Raw genomic sequence first — 10,228 nt, forward strand, 5'->3', positions numbered from 1 at the left:
ACACTAATAAAATTCAGAAAGACTTTATTATGTACAGTAACTGAAATAACTATGCAAATTTAGCTGCTTAGCACTGCCCTCTAGTGGCAGATCATGCAAGCTTTTGCCTTTGGGTTGGGAACAAAACAAGCAGACAATTAAGGCTGCAATTCTGTACACACTTACCTGGGAGAAAATGAAAGCTAACATTTAAAAACAAATAAAAGCAATGCAATAATAACATGGGGAGGTAAAACTAATATCAGGCAGTGCAATCAGGCAGAGGCAATGCAAGAGGTAAAACTAATATCAGCAGCGGCTTAAGGACCCAGGAAAACAAAAGGGATTTGCCTGGAGATGAAAATAGATAGACGTAGCCTTCTTGTGTATCTCCCTGGGCAGAGTATAACACCAGGGGCGGTGGTGGCTCTGTGGTGTAAACCACTGAGCCACTTGGGCTTGCCGATAAGCGGTTAAAATCCCCACAACAGGGTGAACTCCCATTGCTCTGTCCAACTTCTGCCAACCTAGCAGTTCAAAAACACACCAGTGCAAGTAGATAAATAAGTACCACTTCATTTCTGTGCGCTCTGGCACTCATCACGGTGTCCCGTTGCACCAGAAGCAGCTTAGTCATGCTGGCCACATGACCTGGAAAAACTGTTTGTGGACAAACACCTGCTCCCTCGGCCTGAAAAGCCCCATAGATGCCTTTAACCGAACTTTACCTTTTACATTTTACCTATAACACTGGAAAGCAGCCCTAAATAACTTATCTCACATATAGAGACCTCATCTGTACCTTGCCTTGGACAGCAGGGGCACCAGAAGAGGATCTCCAAAGATGACATTAGTGCATGTAAGGGCATGGACAGGTTCGTGTGTTCCATAGAGCTTCTTGCTATGAAAATAGCCAACCAAACAGCCTGGCTGACTTGTTAGGCTAACATCACCCAGCAACCAGAGGAGGAAGGATACCATTAGAGCTGAAATCAGAAATGCCAAAATGTGCGGGTGAGGGAGGTGATGTTGCAGTTCCATGTTAGCAGACCCCATCTTATTTTTCTCAAGCGCGCCTTTATCGCTAGACAGATCACTGGCTCTGGGACCTGATCAACAATTGTTATACTGAATTTAATGGGCCCCAGGACAGTTGCCATGCTGGCTGGTCAGGTGCAAAAGAGGTCAAGGCTTCTGCACCAGTAATTGTGTAAAAGAAGGGATTTCAGAAGATGCAGCCTGCCATGCAAGCTGGAAATGCTGAACAGCTCTTCTGCACAACTATTAAAGATGCAGGAGGCCTGATCTCTTTTGCATCTGACCACTCTAAAGCCAAAGTACTCATCTCTGTTACACACACACGGTACCCATCTTTTGTTGACAACACTTTTAATTATTTTAATTATTTTGAGGAAAACAAGCACATAATGTATTCTTAAAATCTACTGCTCCTCGCCCCCCATTTAACCATAAATGCAGCCAAGATCATGCCATTGCTTCTTGCAAACACTTAGTGAAAGAGGAATTTAGCACAGCCTTCTAGTGTAGTTTATTCTGCACTCTTACAAGTTCTTGGGAGGGGGCAGTGCTGGGTGAGAGCACATAAGGCAGGCCAGGGCTATGGCTGGAGCTCATTTGGATTCTCAGTCAAAGATTCTCTAAACCACTCAGATTGCAGTAAAGGTCAGTCTACTTAATTTGCCCCCGCAGTCCTCTGCTCAGGCTAAATTTGGCACTCAGCAGCATGCAGAAGACGCACTCCACGGACTTGAATGCACTTTTTAATTATATAAAATGCACTTGAAGTAAGAGCAGGGACTCCTGCCTTTAACAGCTGCAGGCACACACCAGAGACACACAGCAACATTTTGATGTGCGCCTCCATTTGGGTACACAGCCAAGTGTCAGATCTGAGTGCTGCAACTGCTGTACCTTTATTATGCGGCATTTGGATTGGGAGCTTTCTCTTATGGGCAAACATAGCTGAGTTTGGTTTTTATGGAACTTGTGTGTCTGACCAATTCCAACTATATATTTACCTGTGTAAAAAGATGTTGAACCAGCTACCCCAGCATACAAAAATTGAGTGTTTGGTCTCAGGGAAAGAGAAAGAGCTGATAATGATGAGCAAAACATTCCTCCTTTTCCTGGTTTCCAGTTCCTCTGCTAAAGGAACACACATTCCCCCAGGGCCCAGTAGATCCAATATTCCTAGATTCATCCAGTGCTTCCTAAAACAAATGTATTTTGAAAAGACCTTCAATTACCACACATCCACTAGAATTCTTTGAAAATCTCTTAATTGACTGGGTTCTTGTGATCAGACCCAGCTGTAACTACATTGGCGCTTCACCAAAGATGTTCTCACACAGCAACTGGCTGTGAACTTGCTACAATGGACTAAGTTTCAGCATCAACTTCTCTAATAAAATTGTTGGCTTCAGGGGGGCGGGGCGGAAACTGGACATAAACCCAATTCAAATGTCACAAGCCAGATGTGCTTCCAAACCAGGCAGACTTCCTGGTTTGTTTCAGCTGGGCATGATCAGATTTTGCACATGCCCTCAGAGCTGTGGGAACAATTTATACATGAGGGGAAGCCTTGGGACTTGTGGGACTGCGAATGCATGTGTTGATCCAGTATTTAGTTTTATGCACATTTACTTATTAAGCCAAGTCTCCATGATCAGAAGGTGAACTATTATCTCAGTAGGGCTTTATAAATATTTATGTTTGCCTTAAAGATATAGACGTTTGATTGAAGGATAAATAATATGTAGCTTATGTTCATCTCAATTATAACATGATCCATAACTGGAGATCAGACATAACTTACAAGAGAAACACCATTATAGAAGGAAAATCCTTTGCCAGATCCATTGTCTTGTGGTTACAATGAAGCACGCTGATATTTTCCCACCAGTGTAATATCATGACGTATACAATATTGGCATTATAACCATGTTATGCCAACATTGCATATGTTTAGGCTCAGGATGCAGATCACCATAACCACATACAAACTTTCTCCTTCACAGACAAAAAAGAAAGCACTGCCCTAAGGAAAGCTACCCAAATATAGTCAATGACAGACAAAACAAAGATTTTGTCTGAGATCCAGTTTGTTTACAGCTTTTTGCGGGGAGGACTTTATTTCTGCTCTGTGACTCTTGGTGGTTCTGAGCTCCTCCCTTTTTTAATTTTTAAAAGTAGTATTTTTAAACCATGTACTTTTAACATATCCACCCCAATAACACTAAAAGAACACATAAAATTCTAAATACATACACTATAAAGTGTACATTAATAACACCAACTGTAGTAAATATATACAATTAATAAATTCATTCATGAGCAAGACTATGGCTGGCAGCAAAACCCTATGTATGCTTACTCAGAAGTAAATCTCACTGAGTTCAGTGGGACTTACTCCAAGGTAAGTGGGTATAAGATTGCAATCAAGTAGATGTATAGCACTGCACTGCTAATCTGAATTCAACAAGTATTCATTTCAGTTAACCAAAAAGCCTATTTATTAATATTTTGATTAAACCAATAGGTTATAGTGTTATATGGCCCCATTTGTCCTTCATGAAATCTCACCAGAGATGTAAGTTTAAACCTATATAATTTCATTTGAAAAATTGTTTGGATTCATTAGGAGGAAAACGCCTGCCTTTGAAAGAATACAGGGGTGTTTATTTTTCAAGTCAATGTATTTTTACAGTATATTGTTTTATCCATTGGCATTTACAGAAATTTACGGCAAATGCTAACAAGTACAGACCAACAGGACTTGGAATTTTAAATAATAGGGTATACTATAAAGTATGAAATATGGGGTTTTATTTTAAAAGAAAAGAAACATAGACAAACTTTAGAATTACAGTGCTTACGATGAAGCCATGCCTCTGAATTTTGTGCAAAGTGGCGCTGTGGGTTAAACCACAGAGCCTAGGACTTGTCGATCAGAAGGTCGGCAGTTCGAATCCCCGCAATGGGGTGCGCTCCTGTTGCTCGGTCCCTGCTCCTGCCAGCCTAGCAATTTGAAAGCACGTCAAAGTGCAAGTAGATAAATAAGTACCACTTCGGCGGGAAGGTAAACGGCATTTCCGTGTGCTGCTCTGGTTCGCCAGAAGCGGCTTAGTCATGCTGGCCACATGACCCAGAAGCTGTACGCCGGCTCCCTTGGCCAATAAAGCGAGATGAGCGCCGCAACCCCAGAGTCAGTCACGACTGGACCTAATGGTCAGGGGTCCCTTTACCTTTACCTTACTCATAACTCACCCTGATCCAGGACGGGAGGTGTCAGTGTGCACAAATGATGCAAATGTCAGCATCTGTACAGATGCAGAGCCAGGTGGGACTGCTCATCTGGGAGCCCCCTGAACTGGCACAAGGTGTTCTCTAAACATTGTTTTTATTATTGTTGTTGTTGTTGTTGTTGTTGTTGTTGTTGTTGTTGTATTATTAATATATACTGTCACAGAAATGTAGTAAAATATCAAACCATCCCCAGCACTGTCCTGTGAATCAAAACAACTTACAAGCACACATGCATGCAATAACACTCTTAATCTAGCTAATTTTTAATTATTTCCTTATATTCATTTCAGCATTCACTCCCAGCATTTGCATTTAATGTTAAGACTTAACCCTTCACTAAAGGAAGTAAAAATAAATGAAAATGTCCTTGAGAACTTGTAATGTTCTCCTCCCTCAGGAACTAGGTAGAAAGTCTTCAGGATGACTTCAGGATGAGTCTCTTCTTTCTAGATAGCAAACACTCTTTAAGGTACAAACATTTGTCTTTCCACAGAAGGACTATAGCCAGCCTTCTGCATAAATCCTAGGAAACTAAGTTCGGTGGGATTTACTTCCAGGAAAAGAGGCACAGGCTTCTCCAATTCCTTGTCAGGCTTCAAAGAAATGAAGAGAAAATCAGTTTCCGCATAACCTACCAACTAGAATCCTATCGCCACATGCCCAAGCAGTTTATTTTCCACAAGCAGCGACCTTTTGAAACTTATCCTGCCCTGTACACTTTATGCAGCCGGCCATGCTCACAATCGTAGTTGCTAATTGTGAATTTCTTTTCCTGGATGTTTTAAGTATGATATGAGTAACGGCAGGGCTCCCCCCCCCCCAGCTGGAACTCACCAGAACTCAGTTCCGGCCCCTCTCAGGCAGGTGCCATTGCCATCACAAGAGAACAAGGGAGGCGTTCATGGTGAGTTCTGGCACCTCTGATCGTGTACTAGTGAGGCTCTTAGGTGGGCACAGTTTGAAACACTACCACTTTGCAAGAAGGGAGGGTTACCAGTGTGGCCCTTATTATTTTTAACCAGAAATGTTGCTTCTTGTTCTAAAAACATGCTGTCGTTCTTCAGATGGAATCTATTGTTTCTTACAGGGAATTTAATAATAAAAAATTCTAATTTTATTATTTATACCCCACCCATCTGGCTGGGTTTCCCCAGCCACTCTGAGCAGTTTCCAGTATTTGTACAGCTTTGGGTATGGGCTTCTTCCACAGTCCTAGTATGGATCCTTTTTGAACACCATTGCAGTGGCAGAGCGAAGGCTAATTTCTGGTGTGAAAAGTGGTTCCATTGTCAGGGCAAGACTGGACCTCTTTCTCATGTGCCATCATGGGAGAAGTGACAGCCTCTTTTCTTTATGACCTTCAGAACATGAACAAAGTTGCTGTTGAGCCTTTCCTATTTCGCCTCTAAAATCCTACAGAGTTTTCAGTATTTAAGTCTTTTGTTTGCCTTTTGTCTTCACTATTTTTATAGGACAAAGGGCAGGATATAAATGTATAAAACATACTAAGCAAGCCTCAGATAAAATGGTCACATGCCTGGTGGTGTCCATGTTTCTGGGAGGTGAAATGAGGGAACGGGAGGGTTCTCCCCTTAAGGGCATGGGGCAAAGTGCCTGTTCTATCACCACGTCACAGTGCCCACTTGCACAATGGCAAAAAGAGGAAATACATCACACACAAAAAACACAGATTTACATAAAATGTGCACGTGTGTGCAAGTGTACATATAATTACTATAATTCAGACAATGCAATCTATCTCACTATAGTGAGGAAGCCTGGTGGGCTCCGTGTCTGCTCAGTCTGTTCTGCCCAAGGGCTGTTGAGGGGCAACTTCAAGGCCCCTGCTGCTCTTCCTTCTTATGGCTCTGTATTTTAAAACAAAACTTAGACTAGGGAGCCCTTCAAACAGAGGCCTGTCCCCTAAAAAGTAAGGCATTTGGCCACTTTGCTTCATCACCTTCTTTGTCTTTCTCCTCCTACCTCTCATTGCTCCATTTGCACTTATCCCAGGGAAGGAGGGAGGGAAACCTGCAAAATCAATGTTTTCATCCCAGCTGGTTCTGAGGCAGTGGGTCCAGTTGGGTGATTCATCAGGCCTGCCAGCTGCCAGTCAGAACGCCACTCACTGTCACTGATTTTGCCCGGTCCTGGCTCGGGAGTTGCTGGCCTCAGAGCGGCTTGCTTTGCCCTCAGACACTGCCAACTTAAACTCCCCTTCTCCATAGGCCCTGTGCACTTTGCATTTAAGCACCGGCTAATGTATCTCCGTCTATTACATTGTGCCATCACTCCCCAATATTAGTAGATGAATAGGACACACAAAGAGAACCTCCTTGTAGGAGCAGAATCATCAGGCTCTCACTGTTTCTTCTTCTTTGACTTCAAGTGTGCAAGTGTGGCTGGCAAAATGGAAGATAATGTGAAACACTTGCTAACAGAATGTATGATTGCAGTACAGAAAACCACTATGCTGCTTGGTGTGCAGATGTTGAAGTACAAATGAAAAAAGCAAGTTTCTATTTCTGTATTTTATTAACTCTTAATTGTGCCACCAACAGTGTTCAAAACAACTATTTTATATGAATTGTAGGAATGCTGCATTCAGATTGGCTGCAGAGATTGTGAACCTACATAATTATCTTTACACACACACACACACTTCACCAGCAAAACTATTATGGTGAAGCACACAATTAAAAATAAATCCATATAAAATAAAAATCAAGGATTTAGGAAGGACTATTAAACAGGAACATACTCTTTAGATTAAATTTGTGCCTATTTGAACCCACTGGATGCCTTTCCAGAAAGATCAAGGCATTTTGGTTGGAGCCTTATAGCTGTGCATTTTCCTTTTCTGGCACAGGAAAGCAACGGGACTGTAATATGACCAAGCTGCTCTAATTTAATTCTTCCGCCAGCAGTGCACCAGCTGATCACGAGAATGAAGAAGGTAGGGATTTCAGAAAGCAGCCTGCCACTCTCCTCTATAGGGCCACTCTCTTCTCAGTACAGTTGCCTGCCACCCCAATCTCTGTGCAATGCAGGATTCCAGGGGTTCCAGGCCCAGGTTCATTTGTCCTTTTGGAAAGGAGGCACAGCAGAGACTGGGGTGTCTTTATGATATATGGTTTCATTCCAATTAAATACAACCTGAGCCAACGATGGAGGGGCTCACAGCATCAGCACTCCAAAAGGGTCTCACCAGGAGGCTAGCCTGGTTATTCCAAGAATTAGAACCCTTGATTAGATTTTAACACTTGCTGGATCCAGCAATTAGAAGGGTCTCGGCAGACACCCCCCCCAACTCATAACAGTACTTTTGCTGTTGCCCCACTTCTTTGCCCACTAATTCCTCCCTCTCCCAGATGCAGACATCAGCCCACTTGAAAGAGGCAAAGTCACCTTGTGATAAGATTACTACTACAATTTCTCCACAATTTTCTTTTGTGAAAACATATTATCTTGCACATAGATATCACAATAAAACCTTGGTTCTTGTCTTTTTTTATAGACCATTCAAATGAATTCTAAAATATATTAGCAAGTAGCCAAATTTGCATTAGCTTCTCAGCACCACCCAATACGTTTGCACAAAAATAACCACAAAACTTCTTATCAGGAGTTTTAACTGGATGTTTGGAAAAGTACCGCGAGTCTTCTTTTTCAGGGACAACAAGCAGGCAGGAAGCTTTACCTTCCCTGTTCTTCAGTCAAATCAGACAGGCACAGCCACGTCTTAATTCATCACAAGGTAATGGCTTTTCAATAAAGGAAAGCACACTGACCAGAGGACTAGGGGGAGGCAAAATAAAGATTCCCATAGCTCACATTGGGGTCCTGAGCCAATGACAGTCTCTGTGGCAAATGGTTTTTGAAAGGGAACGCTGGCATGTGGAATTTTGGAAACTGGTCTCTCTCTCCCTTTCTGTCTCTGTTTCTTCCAAGCCAAAAATAACTCCTATTACCTTTATTGCTTTTGCAGAAAACCTGCCCTGAAATTATATGTCTGTTTCTGTAAAAATGAAAACGCAGTGCAAGTGCTCATGTTTGCAGCAGATTCCAGAAAATCCCTATGTAGCAGTTTTCCCTATATATTTCCTGGAGTTTTTATTCTAAGCAAACATGCAAGCAAGGTTTTGCACCTTATTGAATAACTTATTTGGTTGATGGTGGGAAGGAGATCCATTTCAATGGTGCAACGCTTTATTTGTTTGTTTAAAATTTAATATCCTGTTTAACTTGTCCTATTTGGCTCTCAAACTGACTCTGCTATCAGAAGCTAAAAAAAGAAAACAACTTTATAACAACAGAATCTATAAGAAAAAAACCATGAAAAAAAGAAGCCGAGAAGGTGGAGTGAAGCCCCACCCACCATGAAGAAAGTGAAAGGGCCACAGACTTCTGAAAAGCTGGGAGATACCGTATTTTTTGCTCTATAAGACTCACTTTTTCCCTCCTGAAAAGTAAGGGGAAATGTGTGTGCGTCTTATGGAGTGAATGCAGGCTGCGCAGCTATCCCAGAAGCCAGAACAGCAAGAGGGATTGCTGCTTTCACTGCGCAGCGATCCCTCTTGCTGTACTGGCTTCTGAGATTCAGAATTTTTTTTTTCTTGTTTTCCTCCTCCAAAAACTAGGTGCGTCTTGTGGTCTGGTGCATCTTATAGACGGTAATCTATAATCTGCCAAACAGGCCTCTCAATGGAGGAAGTTTCCTGGAGACGGGAAAAGCTCTAGATCTCCTTGCAACGGTCCACACCGTCAGCAGTGATGGCATGGATACAATCTTCAAAAGGAAAAGGAAACAAAAAAAAAGGGGGGGATGGCTTAAAGATAGAACTGTTACGAAAACATTGAATGCTACATTTGTGTGACAAGTAGAGGTGAGGGAGACATTTGATTCAGTCTATATTTAAAGGCAAACGAAACTAATTTGTGTTGTTTTAAAACCAGATGGTAACCGAAAGACAATCACCCTGTTTGTAATGTGTACAAAAATGCAAACACCCGTGTAAAATGTGCATATCAATGCATATATTAGTAGATAAACTCCAATGCAACATTGCACTGCGCTAATGAAGGGGATGTGGTACCTTCTCATTTTTCTTGTTTATTATCTTAATTATTCATAGAAAATCTTTAATAAAAAGAGTTTAAAATGCATATTGTTGTTGCTGGCATCCATCTGTCTCGGGAGACAATGAAGGAGTGTGCCTTTGTGGGGTGAAGTCAAACTGTTGGAGAGTTACAGTGTCTGCTGTGGCTGAAGAGACCGATAGGGGAGAGGCATGTTCTGTTGCACCCAGGGCAGATGAAGGCATCTGGTTGTGCTGCTGCAGATCAACTGTAGTGTTTCTTCTCTCTGCACAGAGAGAAAATTCATATATTGGGCAAAATTACAGACAAAAATTGACATAAAGTAGGAGAAATTCACACTAAAATTCTGGGGAATTTTCATGAGGGCATTTAACAACAACAACAACAACAACAACAACAACAATCATAATCATAATAAAATAATTGCAAGCTAATGTGGAAATGTGGTGAACAGATTGGAAAAATGAGAAACAGAGAAAGTGAAATTGACATATTAGCCCATCTCTAGTAAGAAGGTTGCAGCTTCAAAGTTGCCCACTTTGGCTTCAGGTGGAAACTGAAACATGTAAACAGCCCCACAGGTGCCCCTCTTCACGACTTTTGCTACAAGAGCCTCCCCTGCGCCACTGCAAAGGCTAGTTTTGCAGTTTTCATTACAAGAGGCGAATGTGTGAGATGAACCATGGATCTGTGGCTGAGGTGCAGCAAGAAGCACAGACTTCCTGCCTTACGGCTCACACAAGGTCAGCTCCCAGGAGCAAGCTGCTTAAAGTACTTGAGAACCTTAGTCATCACCAGAGGTGATATGTTATAGCTGATGGAT

This window comes from Podarcis cretensis, assembly GCF_951804945.1.
Source record: "Podarcis cretensis genome assembly, chromosome: 1".
NCBI lineage: Eukaryota > Metazoa > Chordata > Lepidosauria > Squamata > Lacertidae > Podarcis > Podarcis cretensis.